Source organism: Dipodomys spectabilis, unplaced genomic scaffold (assembly GCF_019054845.1).
Source record: "Dipodomys spectabilis isolate Male_0828 unplaced genomic scaffold, ASM1905484v1 ptg000246l, whole genome shotgun sequence".
Taxonomy (NCBI): domain Eukaryota; kingdom Metazoa; phylum Chordata; class Mammalia; order Rodentia; family Heteromyidae; genus Dipodomys; species Dipodomys spectabilis.
This window is the reverse complement of record NW_024870923.1, coordinates 568,997-584,908: the sequence shown is the minus strand read 5'-3', so window position 1 is coordinate 584,908 and position 15,912 is coordinate 568,997. Positions and strand designations below refer to the sequence as shown.

Below are 15,912 nucleotides of genomic sequence, written 5' to 3'. Positions count from 1 at the left end.
CTATCATCTTTTTATATTAGGGTCATGCTAGTGAGTTTTCTTTTTCTTTTTTCTTAGATACTAAAGAGGAGCTTATTTCATATGCTCCTCCTCTTGACTATTAATTTACATATGTTCTTTAGAGAAATATCCTATTCAGGCAAAACTTTATATAGAATTAGAAGATATAAAAATGCTTAAGGTTCAGAATCATTGTAGCATTAACATTATAGCATTAACAAATATGTTTCCTCCATCTGTTGGATGTTTTAACTTTGGTTATAATGTCCTTTGAATTATGAAATATTATCACTTGATATAATCCAGTTCATTCTTGCTTTTCTTTAGCCACTAATGCCTTCCACTTCAAATTTTTAGAAACCTTTACTGATCCAATGTCATGAATTTTTACATTTATGTTTTATAAGATTTTACACCTCACATTCAGTTTGATAATCATTTTCTATTTTAAATTTTTGTATAAGGATTGAGGTAGGCCCGGTGCCTGTGGCTTATGCCTGTAATCCTAGCTACTCAGGAGTCGAAGATCTGAGTGCTGTGGTTCAAAACGAGCTGGCCAGGAAAGTCCATGAGACTCTTATCTCCAGTAAACCCCTAGAAAACCAGTAGTGGTACGGTGGCTCAAGCGGTAGGGCTCTGGCGTTGAGCTGAAGAGCCCCATGAGTGACAAAAAACAAAACAAAACAAAAAAAAAAAAAGATTGAGGCAGTAGTCTAAGATCATTCTTTAAATCTCGAGAGAAAATAGTGCCAATACACCAATTTAAGATTCTATTTTTATTTCATAAAGTCATGGGATACTTTTCAAAATCTATTCACCATAAAACTAAGAATTTATTTTTGACAAATCTGTTACATTCTTCTATGTGTCTGCTTTTATTGTAGAACTATGTTTCCTTCACTACTAAACATGCTAATAAGATTCAAAGCTAGTATGAAAGCTCAAGCTACACCATTTTATAAGGTTGTTCTGACTGACCTGTATTCCTTGAATTTACATACGATTATATTGAGCAGGGGAACCAATATTCTGCAGAGATATCTAGATATTTGATAGTCACTCATATTTTGTAACTTGTGAAAACACAAGACCTCAGATATTATATATAGAGATATGTCTTTAGAGAATACTTGAAACAACTAAAATTAATTTAAGAATGAGTTAAGATTTAGATAACGCTGTAGCATAATAAAGCTGAATGATAAAAAGTTGAGCTGTACAACAGAGGAGAATGAGAGTGGAAAGAATAATGGACCACATAGGAGCTATATATCATTGCTCTTATGTTTCAAAAAACAGAAAGACTTCAGAGAAGAGAAGGAGAAAAATAAAGTGTCCTGAGTCAAGTTTCTTTTTACCCATCTAATAGTTTGGAATAAAAGACATTGAAAATGGGAAAAAATAAAATAGAAAATAAAGCATTGTATATACCTGTTACAGTGTAAAGAAATTGTAATAAGAATATGATAATTCCCAAAGACATAAGAGAAAGAACAGGTAATCTCCAAAGGGCAAAAGAAATAAAAGAGAAAAGAAGCAAAGTAAAACCTTTATCAATAACAAACACAAGACTTTGGAAGTGGAAAGGCAGTGGAAATATTCAAAATAACAATAAAATTTGCTTGCGTGGATAGACTATGGATCACATTTTATCATATATAATTTTGAAAAAGCATACTAGGAATGAAAGTTTAAAAGTCATGATTTAAAACATTATTTGGATTATAACTAGACAGTATAGCTCAGTGGTCAAACATTGGCCTAGCATATGTGAGGCAATGGTGTGATCTTGCAAGCATTACAAAGTACACACAAAGCACACACACACAGAAACCACATTAACATGCACATACACACACCACATACACACATTTTGAATGTTGATATTATCATATTAAACAGAGGAAAGTATCACAAATAGTAAAGGTGTGTTAATATATGAAATCATTATATTGCTCGTACTATTTAAAAGTTTAGTAGAAATAAAATAGTCACAATATACTTGGATTTTACTAGATTAAGTAAATTGAAATTAATAGAAGACATGAGAATCTTTGCAAATAAGTTTTAAACAATAAATATTTTGAAACATGTGTCCTTTTACTTTGACAAAAGATTGATGTTACTGGTGTTTTAACTCAAGATTTAGAATATGATAGCGAGGTGCTCTATATAACGCTATGGATGGCTTATCTATAATCATTTCACTCTGAATAGTTTTATAATAAGGTCTTGTAGTTTCTGTCACTCTTGACTTACAAACCTATTCACACTTCCCACAATAGCTAGAAAATGGATGCCACAAATCACCATGCTGAGCTCAATTTTTTTTTTAATTCAAGTACAAATATTTCCAAAATGTGACCAGGTAATGAAGCCTTTCTTAATAAAGTATGTGCTTCTTGAAAATACAGTAAATATTTGCTACCTGGACAAATATATTCATAACTATAAGAAAATAAATTTATTTAAAACTACTAGCCATATAAAAATTAAGAAAATAATTTTTAAATAGTCACATGTTAAATATTTTAAAAGCAAAATATATGTATCCGAATAATTTATATGTGTAAAAATCATGCAAAATTAAATTAAATAATCCTACAACTCTGCAAAAAGAATTACCCTAAAGAAACAAAAGAAAACATTTAAGTTCAAATTTGAAATTTAGAAAATAAAGTGAAGTGTACTCTTTAGTTGACTTAATTAATGTAAACCCTCTGTATATCAATTTTATAATAAAAAAATCCATAAACAAAGAAAGCACAAGTACCCATTGATCAATAGCAACAGCAAAAGCATCAGTAGTTCTTGTTTTGCGTGTACAAAAAAATCAATGGAAGAGATAACAATGTTCCTTCCTTAAGAAATGTACTCATTACCGTATTTATGTAACTGTAACCCCTGTGTAATTTTTATTACAATAAATTAAATTTAAATTAAAAATAAACCAAACAATATACCAATTAAGAATTCTTAGAAGCCATTGGTTGAAAATTTTGTAAAAAAAACTGCCCTAAGTACCCAAGGAATACACTTTAATGATACTATTTAAATATTTCAACTTCAGCAGAGAAGCAAAAAGTTTAAAAACTGTTACAATGTAAAGCAATAAATCAGAATATGTTACTATTAATAATAATCATAAGATGAATTTATAGTGCTAGTCCAATATGTAAGAAATGAGGCAATTTGCCATTCGTTTGCACTTATTAAATGAGAAAGAATGTTCTATGTCTTTTTAAATTATCATAAGTTTAATGAAGAAACTATTCTGTCACATCATATGATAATCAGATAAAGCTGATATTAGAGCAAAGAACTGATTTTACTAAGTTTTTGGGGGTTATTGTATATTCTTATTTTGGTTGTGGGAAATTATGGGGATTTCAACTTGGGGTATATTGTTCTTGCTAGGCTGGCGTCTTATCTGTGGTTAATTTTAGGAGAGGGGTTCGCTTTACAAAAGAACATGCACCTGATCTGCCCTTTTAACCATCCCTTCATCAATGGCATCAGAGTTGCACACCAACTTGTCTAGCTTGCTACCTTGACTGGTCTGGATCCGCAGTCTTTCCAAACTTAGGCTCTAGATTGTGCAGGATGGTGGAAATGATCCAATGCACCCAGCTACAGACTGAGAAGTAACTTCACTAAACTTTCGGCTTGGGTTCTGTTCTAAAGCCTCCTATGTAGTTAAGAGTACACATGGGAGCCCCTGATGCCAAGCAGTAAGAGTATTTTTTTAAAGCAACTAGACATATATGACTTAGGATTGTGAATACCTCAAGAAAAGAATAAAAGAGCAGTGAAGCATAGAGGTCAGGCAGAATTTTAACTAGCTACTCAGAGGCTGAATAATTTTAGCTAGCTACTCAGAAGTCTGAGATCTGAAGACCACGGTTCAAAGCCTGTCCAATCATGAAAATACAAGCAATTATCTAAAAAACAACCCTTAAGTGTTGCAGTGGCTGAAGTGGTAGACCACTATCCTTGGGCACAGAAGTTTAGGAATAGTTCCCAGATACTATCAAGCCTCAAGAATGATGAATGCGTGCATGAGCATATTCACATGTGCGTGTGCACATTCACTCGTGCATGCACGCAGACACAAATGTGTATTTCCATGTGACATTCTTTAATTTTTTTCCTTGCTGTAATTTATTCCCCTGTATTACTTCGCAAATTAACAAAACCAGCTAAGGACCTATTTACATAAAATTCATCATGTTTCTCTAAAATCTACTCTCTTTTTGGAAGCCTGCTTTTATTTGACCCAAAAGTAAATTATTGAGGAAGTCAATTCATCACACTTAAGTCTGTATTATTAGATGATTTTTTAGGTTCTTCCTACCAATATGATTTTATGAAATCCTGCATCAAGCAATATATTTCTTTCACTAGAAGGGAATCCTCTGTCAAACAATTAATTATAGGTTTTTCTCCTCCTGGCATGCATCTATAGTTTTATTATCTTCATATATTTCATAATCTGTCAGTGTATGCCAAAGGCTGCAGTGAAAATAAAAACACCCTTCTCAGCGCTTAGCATTTGTATACCATTCATAGATATGAAGGTGTTTAAATGTACTGAAATTGCTTTGAAATAAATAATGTTCACCCTGACTATCTTGAGAAAGAAGAATCGGTTTCCCAACACTTTAGATAAGAACTTGAGGGAAAGAAACAAAAGGAAAAGTGAGGAACTCAACACATAAATTCAAATGAAACAAAACAACCCAAGAAAACACAAATTAATTCAGTACTCAAGAACCTGCAGGAAATGCAAAGAGTTAAAAATAATCAGCTATGAAAAGCTTATGAAAATCCTGACTACATGGGAGTTCACTGTTGTGAGGACAGTGGCTAAAGCCCAGACTGGACAGAAAGATCTGTACACAATGCCATGCACCTGTTTTTCTGAATTCCAGGATGAATAACATGAAGTGGACTGAGGCCAAGATCATACACAAGTAGGAAGCCAGTTTCTATCTCAAAAATAATCAGGATAATTTAGGGCTGGGCACATGACAAAGTGGTAAGAACACCCATTTAGGGAGCACAAGACACTGAATTCAAACTCTTATATTAGGGGTATTAAAGAAAAAAAGCTATGATTTTAAATACTTGGAATAATTGTAACACATGAATATTAGAGTGGAGAAAAATCCATGAGAGAGATAGAATGAACCCACGTTCCAATGCTTTCTACTTAAGTTATAATATTTATTGGTACTTCAGACAAAGCAGAGTTACCTTGCAAATGAGCATGAATGTGCATTTGGGTGATGGAAATACTCTACTTACACAGGTGTAAATTAAATAGATTTTCTTTGGTAGATTGTAGTTCTTAAATTAAGAGCCTGGGTGATGTCCTAAGCTTTTTCTCTCAAGGCTACCACTCTACTACTTTGAGCCACAGTTCCAATTCTGATTTTCTGTTGGTTATTTGGAGATAAGAGGCTCATGGACTTTCCGCCCAGAATGGCTTCAAAACATGATCGTCAGATCAAAGCCTCCCGAGTAACCAGGATTCCAGGCATGAGCCATCGATGTTTTTAATAATTTAGTAAATTGTACAGTTACAGAAGTTATAAATTATCATTGTAACCTGTGTAATGTATATGTGTATGTATGTATCAATGCATTCGGATAGAAATATTTTAACATATTTTTGTATCTACAGTATCTACAGTAGATTTATGAAATCATCCTTCATTATAAATTAAAATGGAAACAAAAGTTAATAAAGTGCAAAACAAAGGGAATCGTTACACGTTTCTTTTTGTTGAATGGAATATGAATTGTGAGAATCAGTTTGAGAAAATCATCTCTACTTTACCAAAATGGATAATTGCTATTAATTCCAATCCATCTATTTGCCTATATTGTGCATCCTCACACATGAATGTCAAAATCAAACCACACTTTTTGCCTTTGTATTTAACTCACCTGTTATAATTTAGGACATAATCAAATAAAGATTAAAATAATAGTAAGTGAGGCTATTAGTTAGAGCTTAACAAGACTTTAAATATGATAATAGCTAATTAAATTGCATATTTCTTACTTTTACTCTGTTGTTATGTCCCTCATTCCCACATTAGTAAAGTACATAGAAGGTTCTCACTAAATTATATGTACAATTATTTAAAAGGTATTGAAAGTATATGGGCACAGTGTGGTTTTAGCTTATTGAGACCTGTATGGGGTAGTGTGTTTTTGAGAACTTGCAATAAGTTGTGATGGAGATGAAGGGAAGGATGTGCTTATTCTGGAAAACAGGTTAGAGGATTGCTCCCAGAAAGATAGTGATGAATTCTTGAAAAGGTTACAGTAAAAACACTTTCACAACCATATTCACTACTGCACTATTCACCATAGCCAAGTTATGGGAACAGAAGGATGGTTGGAGAATGTGTGTCATATATATACAATTGGATTGCACCTATCAATTATGAAGATTGTTACATTATTTGCAAAGTAATAGATCTAAAAATATGTTAAGTAAACTAGGTCAGAACCAGACACACAAAGGACCCATGTTCTGTCTCATATTTGGAAGCTAGAGCTTTATACAAGTTTACACAACAACATTAACCAAAACATGCTATTTGCAGAGGAGTATTTAAAAGGTGTAATTTTTTATACAATTGAACTTTTAATCCAACAAAATGAATACCAGGAAATTATCACTTGGAAGATAGGGGAAATCAAAGGGAAAGAATAAAGAGAGTTATGGAGGAAGAGAGTGAAGACAGTATATTCAATGCAGATAGTATGAAACTAATAAAAATGAAGGTGGGGTGAGGTTTGGAAGGGTAGGGAAAAGTTATATAAAGATCCAGTATACTTAAAAAATGATTTATTGAATGGAAATTCCTTGTACAACTAGTTAAGATAATAAAAATATATTTAAAAGCAATGGAGATATCTTAAACTGCATTCTCTTAAACCATGAGTCAATATAATAGTTTCCTCCTCAGAAATTTTCTTTGCAGAGCTGGGAAGGTGGCTCAGTGGTGGAGCACTTGCCTTGCATATATGAGGCTCTGGGTTCAATTCCTCAGCCCCACATAAGCAGAAAAAAAAGCCAGAAGTGCCTCTGTGGCTCAAGTGGTAGAGCGCTAGCCTTGAGCTGAAGAGCTGAGGGACAGCGCCCCGGCCCAGAGTTCAGGCCCACGACCAGACACAAAAAGAAAAAAAAAAGAAATTTTCTTTGCAGATATTTTCCTCATAGTGACAGAAAAAAGATCAATGCAATGAATATCAATACATCACATTGCACATCATAAAGAGACACAATATAGAATCACGGTAAAAATCTTAGAATTCATCAAATGATAAAATAACAGGTAGAATGTGCCAAGTGTAATTGATTGTTTTTCCACGTACTTTAACTATGGTATCTAATTTAATCCTCACAATAATTCCATAAAGTGGAACTATTTACATTATTAATTCTCAGATGATGATACTGAAGTCTTCAGAGTTGTAATTCCTAGTACAACATTGCACACATGGTAAGTGTTATCCTGAGATCCATCTCCCACTGTATCAATTAACCTCATTCTATTTTATGAGTAAAATACCAGCACTTAGTCTACAAATTCTAGGAGAAATTCTCAGAATTATTGTGTACACTCATAACATTTCACTTTATCTTTGTTAGAAAATAGGTAATGGTAATATGAAAACTCAAAATTCATAAGCAATGCATACCTCTCTGGTGAAAGGAACTACTAAAGTATAACATTCTTGATTTCTAGATCAAAATAGTAGAAATCATATTGTATCCCTTCACTCAACACTGCACTGCCTGGGGACCCTATCACTGTTTAACAAAGTCTTACTGAAAGAATGACCTCCCCAATTCCTTATGGAAACACACTGCAGGTCTTATGGACCAATCATTTCCACATTGTAGCTCACCTAATTTGTTTACCATTAGAAGTATTTTGATTTCTTTTTATACCCAATATTTTGAGAGAAAAGTACTACTTTAAAATGCCATTAAAGCAAGACACATAAAAATCACCTTTGACCTCAGAAAAATATGTTACCTTTCATATACCCAAAATGCTGTCTGACCTATCATTAATGTTAGGAAGGAGAGGTTAAAAATCATAGACACCAAGAACTAAGCATAAATTAAGGATTCTCCAACTCGTGAATACAATTTGTTTAAAAAGACATAAAGGGCTGGGAAGGGGCTCAGTGGTAGAGTGCTTGCCTTGCATGCATGAGGCCCTGGGTTCGATTCCTCAGCACCACATAAACAAAAAGAAAAAACCTGCAAATGGTGCTGTGGCTTAAGTTGTAAAGCTCTACCCTTGAGCTGAAGAGCTGAGGGACAGCGCCTCGGCCCAGAGTTCAGGCCCCACTACCAGACCCACCTCCAAAAAATGACATCAATACTACTACATCTTTTCAAAATTTCTTATGATACTGAAGATTCAGTCATAAACTATTAACACTTGAAAATAACTCATTTTCATGGGAGTAGGACACAAAACACAAGATTAATCCAAATCATTTTCAAAGACCTTTATTTATATTACAAATTCACTCTTATAACTACAAACATTCTAAAAATAACTGAAGCACATTGACACAAAGGACATAATTTAACGGCATCAGCTACATTCAAAGGACTATGCTAATAGAAAACAAAGTTATACTAATAATTAGCTTACCCAATTCACTTACATTCTTTTATTCTATTCCTTTCAGTTTAATAAAAACTGGCTGTTCATAAAATGATGCATAAAAAGCCTATATACCCACTTACTTTTTCAGATTTTAACAATGTTTATTGCAGAAATGTCTTTAGCTCTATAGTCATGAACTGAAATAATACTAAAATATTCAAAGGGTTTTCAGAAATTGCAAGACTCATTCTGAGATGTTATTTATATTCGAAAAGATATTCAAAAAGCCTTATTTGTTAAATTTGTGAAAATTACTCCCACAAAAGAACAATTAATGAAGAAATCTTTGTATGTACAAAACAACTTCAAGTGCATCCACAATCTGGAGATGACACGTGCTTTTTTTTTTTTATCGGTCGCGGGGCTTGAACTCTAGGCCTGGGCGCTCTCCCGGGGCTCTTCAGCTCAAGGCAAGCGCCCTACCACTTGAGCTACAGCGCCACTTGACACATGCTTTTTGTTTCTTAATTTTTGAAATGTGTATCTAACAAGCATATCCACAAAATTGATTTTCAGCCAATATGATGGGATAATCAAATCTAAAAAATACGGGGTTTATTATGTTAGTGGTAACAAGCATATCCACAAAATTGATTTTCAGCGAATATGATGGGATAATCAAATCTAAAAAATACGGGGTTTATTATATTAGTGGGAATAGATACGATCTTACAAAAAACGTTATTTTCAACAGAAATCCGTAAGGAGTTTATCCACCTTGTGTTTCACAGGAATAACCAGAAAGTAATACCTGTTTGGTCAAGTCACTCAAAATCACTCCATGAGTATATCTCAAAATTATAACCAAATTAAGAGGTCAAATACATATTTTGTACTGACAGTCATCTTACAGCAATAACTTACTACCTAATTATATGTGTATCTTCTTACCTAACATATACTAAGAGCTGAAAGTGATCTCTTTTATCTAACTTAATGGTGTAAATGCTTTGATAATGATATTGTTATCATTTGACAAATAAAATGTACAGAAGGGTGGCTCAACTGAAATGACAGAAAGGAACACTGATAAATAAAAACATAACAAAACAGCTCTTTTCAGCCTCACCCTGTCCACATTGGCAAGCAACATTGCAACAGTAAAAAGCACACATATACACATACACACAGGTGTGCACATGCACACACACACATTTACATGCATGCCAAATTCAAGGTTTATTCTACCAAAAAGTTCAAATAAAATGTTACTGATTAGGACAAATGATAATTTGCCTTATTACAAAATAATATATAAGCCAGTCACCATGGTTGTTACATTTTACCTTCCACTGCACATGTGACCACTTAATTTATTTTTAGTTAATTAATTAATTAGTTTGTTGCTAATACTAGAGCTTGAACTCAGGACCTGGCTCTCTCCAAGAATTGTTATTTTTTGTTTTAGTTTTCTCAAGGCTAGCATTTTACTGCTTGTACCACAGCTCCATTTCTAGCTTTTGCTGGTTACTTTCAAATAAAAATCTAATAGGCTTTTTTTTCTTGGTCTGATTTCAAACCACAATCATCAGATTTCGTCTTTCTGATTAGCTAGGATTAAAGACATGAGCCACCAGTGTGGATCCTACTATTTCCTGTACTAATCTAATGCACATACTTAGATAGTAATCTAAAACTGAGAGCATAGAAGCAAGATGTACAATGATGATATTGTCCTGTCAGAAATTCAAGTTAGTAATGTAAATTTCTTCTTAAGAACATACACGAAAAATACTTAAGAAGAAATCTGATGATGTGTGTGTATATGTGTGTATATATGTGTGTGTGTGTGTGCTGTTGCAATATGTTCCACACATAAACACTATGCAGGGTGTCCAGCCATTCACAGTTATTGCAAGAATATGTGCCTTGACTACCAACTCATGGACAATGTCTAAGTGTCCGCTCTAGGCTTCCCTATGAAGAGGGATATACTCATCCTCATCCCTAGTATTCATATGAGTGGAATTTTTGGAAAGTAGTCTCTGCACTTTAGTAAGCTGCAAGACAAGCACTATACCATGAGGCACCTTCCCAGCCCAAGAATTAAGATTCTTGTCTCTAATTTAGTCAAAGGTACGTCTTTTATGTAGGCTACTAAAAATGTGTTTACTAATTTGAAGTAAATACATAAATTCTATTTCCATCTTTTTAAAAAATTGTTCTGTAAATTGATCAGAAGCAAGGATTTTGTGGCTAGATATGTCATTGCACATCTGTATCTTTCTTCCTCTCTCTCTTTCATGTTTCTGATAGATAATATGATTGCTCCGTAATTATCCTAATTTGTTTTGCTTTTATATTTTCGGTTGTATCATTTCACGTTCTGCCCTGCCATTTCCTAAATCAGCACCACATAAACAGAAAAATCTGGAAGTGGTGCTGTGGCTAAAGTGGTAGAGCACTTGCCTTGATTTGAAGAGCTCAAAGACAGTGTCCAGGCCCAGAGTACAGGCCCCACAACTAATTTAAAAAAAATCTAAATCCTTTATAATTCTAGTAACAGATCTGACTAAAATCAGTGGAATCACACTTTTCCTATACAATGAAGGAATGGGTCCAGGCTAGGAAAGCAACTAGAGAAGGCAGGCTGATTGTATCTGTGACAAATCTTTTTGGAAAATGGTATCGAGTATTACTTACTGGTGATCCACTTGTGCTGGAAGCATGATTCTGAACTATTGCATGCTGATTCTGAACTATTGCTTTGATCATTATATTCTCCAAGAAGAATAGTGAAATTTAATTGATAGCAAAGGACTACTAATACATTTTGACTTCTCATTAAGCATCTTCAATCATCAAAATCACCTAAAGACAATAAACAGGCCTACTTTTTTAGATGAAAACAAGTGTCTTTTAAAAAAAACAAGGAATTTAAGTAGTTATGCAAAGGACTTCTATTTTACTACTGCATTATACATTTTTTTCTAATTTGAGTACCAATAAATTATGGATCTATTAGAAAGCTCTTAAAGCTCATATGTTGAATAGTGAGTTCTCTTACACTATATCATGGTATTTCCCAAATCATTTACATAGAAGGTATTGTTTCCTATTTTCTCATTCCTAGAATAAGCTGCACATGAAGATACCACTGGCCCTCATTTTCAGTCTGAACCTTTGAATAAGGAGGAAAATCTTTCTCTGTTCTCTATAAATCCCTACTCTCCAGGTAGAATAATTTAGAATAGTAAAAATGGAAAAAGAGAAAATAAATCACGGTGAAAAAACATATACCGAAAATTCTCCGGATTTTTCTGACCAGTTCAACCAACGTGAACTATACGGGAAATTCATTGACACCTCATTTCCCACTGGTACTCAAAGTCTCTGGTTAGGAAATTCTGATGAAGAGAAGGAACAAGATGAAAAAGTGAGAAATGGTATCAATTACAAGACAAAAATAGAGAAGGATCCAAGTAAATTTCTTCTTTGGGATGCTGAAATTAATCGGCTTACTACAGTGTGGAGAGTACTTTCCAAAAAGGCCACTCATATGAATACTAGGGGTGAGGATGAGTATACCCCTCTTCATCGAGAAGCCTACAGTGGACACTTAGATATTGTCTATGAGTTGGTAGCTCAAGGCAGATAGTCATGCAATAACTGTGAATAGCTGGACACCTCTGCACAGTGCTTATATGTGGAATAATACCAGAGTGGTTTCTTTCTTACTTCATCATGATGCAGATACAAATGCCCAAACTAAAGTCCTCTTGATCACCTTGCATCTTGCTGCTGGGAATAGAAATAGCAAAGATATGCTGTATCTACTTCTGTTGAACCATTATATCAAACCAGGTCTGAAGAACAACTTGGAAGAAACTGCATTTGATATTGCAAAATGGATAAGTATGTATCACTACCTCTTTAAAGTTGTGAAAGGCTTTACAAATTGTTCTCCTAAATCGTAATGGTTTGGTTAAGTTCCTTAAATTTCAAAATGCCAGTTCATCCTTTGTGTCCGTACAAAAGTCGTAATGGTTTGGTTAAGTTTCTTAAATTTCAAAACTGCCAGTTCATCCTTCATGTCCCTACAAAATATTTTCACAATGCAAAGCAACAGCAATATCTTACTTTAAAAAATCATGATTTCCATGTTATTCTTCCAAGTGAATTGCCTGACATTGATGTCAAAATGTATTCAAGAGTTGTTTGTATACATCTATAATGTTTTCTGCAGAGTTTGTGATTTTTTTTAATCAGAAATAATTTTAACTTATCTGTGGAAATGAATAGTATAGAAACTAAAGGTATTCCTGGTGCTTGTCTGAAAAAAGTATATCTATGTTTGTATAATGTCCTTAATCTATTTCCTTCTCTCCTAGATATAATATTTTGAATTCTGCATTGTTTTATAATATATAGGTTAATTAATAAATGTGTCCATTCAAATTGCATTCCATATAGAAAAAGTTTCAGATTCCTTTTTTTCCTAGGTCTTTATAGTATTTTATTTCTTTGGGATAAGATGACAATATTATCTAATTTCAAGTTTTGTAAATGTTATGCTATGTAAAGGCCTTTCTAAGGTGAAGATTTAAACACTGATGTCAAACTAACCTTTAATTCTATGAATTATATATGTTGTTCCACTTGTATTTTATAATCAACTTTTTAATAACTGTTTTTCATTTCTTGCATCTGAAAAATGAAAAATATGGAATACTTCACAAATTTTTATATGATCCTTATGCAAGTGCCATGTTAATCTCTGTATTGTTGTCATTTGGGTAGACCTGCTGCTGAAGCATGTAGTATCCTCTAAATTTAAGTAGTTAATGATGCAATCTTTATACAGGCATATATCCTTGGTTGCCTATTTGTAACAATGAACCCTTATTGTTCCTAAAGATGTTATTGATTTTATTTCTCTAAATTTCTGTGTATAGTGGAAAAAAAACTTATATAGTGTTGGGTGGATTGCTCACATTTGTAATTTTTCTGTCAATGACTATTTTGTCTTTTTTATTTTAAATTTGATCATATTTTGAAGCCTTTATAACTAAGTCCAAAGGTGATGGCTTTTCAAGTACTTACTTATCAACTGAGTTAGCTTTGTGGAGCTAATGTATTCAAAGTATGCCTTATTAAAAGCTACTTCTAAACTTCTGCAGCTTAAAATTTCCCAAATAAGTTCTCAATGGCACAAATGTCTACCTGACCCTTTACCCTCCTTCCATGAAGGAAGAGACCAATCAGAATATCTTACCGTGACAGCATAGATTGTCTAACTGGAACAAAAGTAATCTTAGTTACAAGGGATCATAGAGAGATGAACAGTTGAGAACGAATAGAATGTATTTTATAAAAATAGGCATGAGGATGAGTATACTCCTCTTCATCAGGAAGCCTACAGTGGACACTTAGACCTTGTCCATGAGTTGGTAGCTAAAGGAAGATACTCAAAGTATTTTATTAAAATACCTTTGTTTATTATACAAAACATTTCAAAAGTAGCTAAAGCCAAGAAGGTGAAAATATTGTTCATATGCATGATTACCTAATGTCCTAGCCTGTCTACAATCCAACCAGGCAGGAACTTACACTACTGACATTCTATTAACAAATATTTCCATAGCTCCTGGACAAGTTCATATGTTTCTCCTCAATATTTGACCTTAAATTGATAAGGTTTTAATCACAGTGTTTCCTCTTGCCTCTAGGCTGTAAATCTTGAAATGGTAAAGCTTTAGATCTAACTCTACCAAAAACTGAAGTAGAGATAATGGAACAATACTTTAAAACGGAGTTGCCTTTGATACCTTAACCACAACAGAACAATGGAAAATAATTTCTTATATTATATATACTTATATTTTTTTATTTACATGTGCTGATCTTAAATTTCACAGTGAAACTTACTAGAATTAGATGATAATTTGACAACTAAATTGATATTTATTCCCATAAATAGTTTGGAATATAAATAATTAGGATTAGAATATTAGAATATAAAAAGTATCAATGCAATGTCTTCGGTATAAACTTATGATACCTTCTAAGTGTTCTTGGTCTTTTGAATTCACATGGTAAAAAAATAGTACTGTTTTCCTCTAATCTATAAAGGATTTTACTATGCTGCTCTGTTTATTGTTTTAAGTCGCTGGTCCCAAATTGTTTTTCTCCATATTTCTGAAGCATTCTTACTGATTATACCAAAATTTTGCTGATACGATGTCTAAAAGCTATTTTTCTTCTGCAGGATCCACGGGTCCTAGGATACCAGGTCCCAATTATCTGCATCATCAGATAACAAGAGCAAGACTTCTCACCTAGGCCCATGCAACATGCCAACATAAAGTAATTGAAGACCCCTCTCAATTTTCTCATTTCCTATAATATTTCAGGTCCTTAATTCCTTGGAGGATTTAGCAATAAGCTATTATGAAATGCAAGTCAACTTAAAATGAAAGATGAGGTAATAAAATATGAGAGAAAGTACTGTAATTCAAACTTTCAAATTACAGATGACAAGCCCATTTGTGTGAACAATATCACAAATGTCACAAGATTATTTCTAATACCCCTTTCCTAATGATTAATGAAAGATTTCAGCCCAGCATAAGTAGGTCAAAAAATACTTCCTGGAATGGTAGATCCATAACTGGTCTACCAAAGCTAGGAAGTCTTGACTTAGAGGTCAAATATAATTTAGAAAAACTTTAATTGAGAAGATCCTTAGTGCTTCAAAAAACTGTTACTTCAGTAAAACTTGGTTGTTTAGTATAAAAATGTCATTCTCAAACCAATGATAACCTACATTTAATCTCCTGAATGTATATTCCTTTTCAAATAAACTTTTTGAAATCACATTCACCAGAATAATACTTGACAAGTAGATGATAGTGACATTACAAGTTTTTCAATATAGGGGGCAAGTTACAATAGAATTGATTTATTTACCCAGCACTAATTCCAAACAAGTTCAACCATTCATTAAAGTGTAGAAATATTACCCTCCACACCATTGTCGTTGTTCAGTAGGTGCCTTCCCGAAATGTGTTAAACAGAACAGCATCCCATATTTCAAACCCAAAAATTAGCTAATAAAGTAAATTTCATCACATAAGAAGGTATATTATAAAAAGTCACTAATACTTACCTTATCATGTGTTGTTTTATGTTTTCCCTGTCTAACATAGTAAGAAGACTTTAAGTCTTCAATATGGGTACTCATCAGAGATGTGACAAACAT

General features: G+C 33.1%; 1 pseudogene; it reads right to left on the bottom strand.

Moving 5' to 3' along the window:
* Window positions 1-13,368: 13,368 nt before the first annotated feature.
* On the bottom strand, window positions 13,369-13,468 carry LOC122124783 (annotated as a pseudogene).
* Window positions 13,469-15,912: the final 2,444 nt, after the last annotated feature.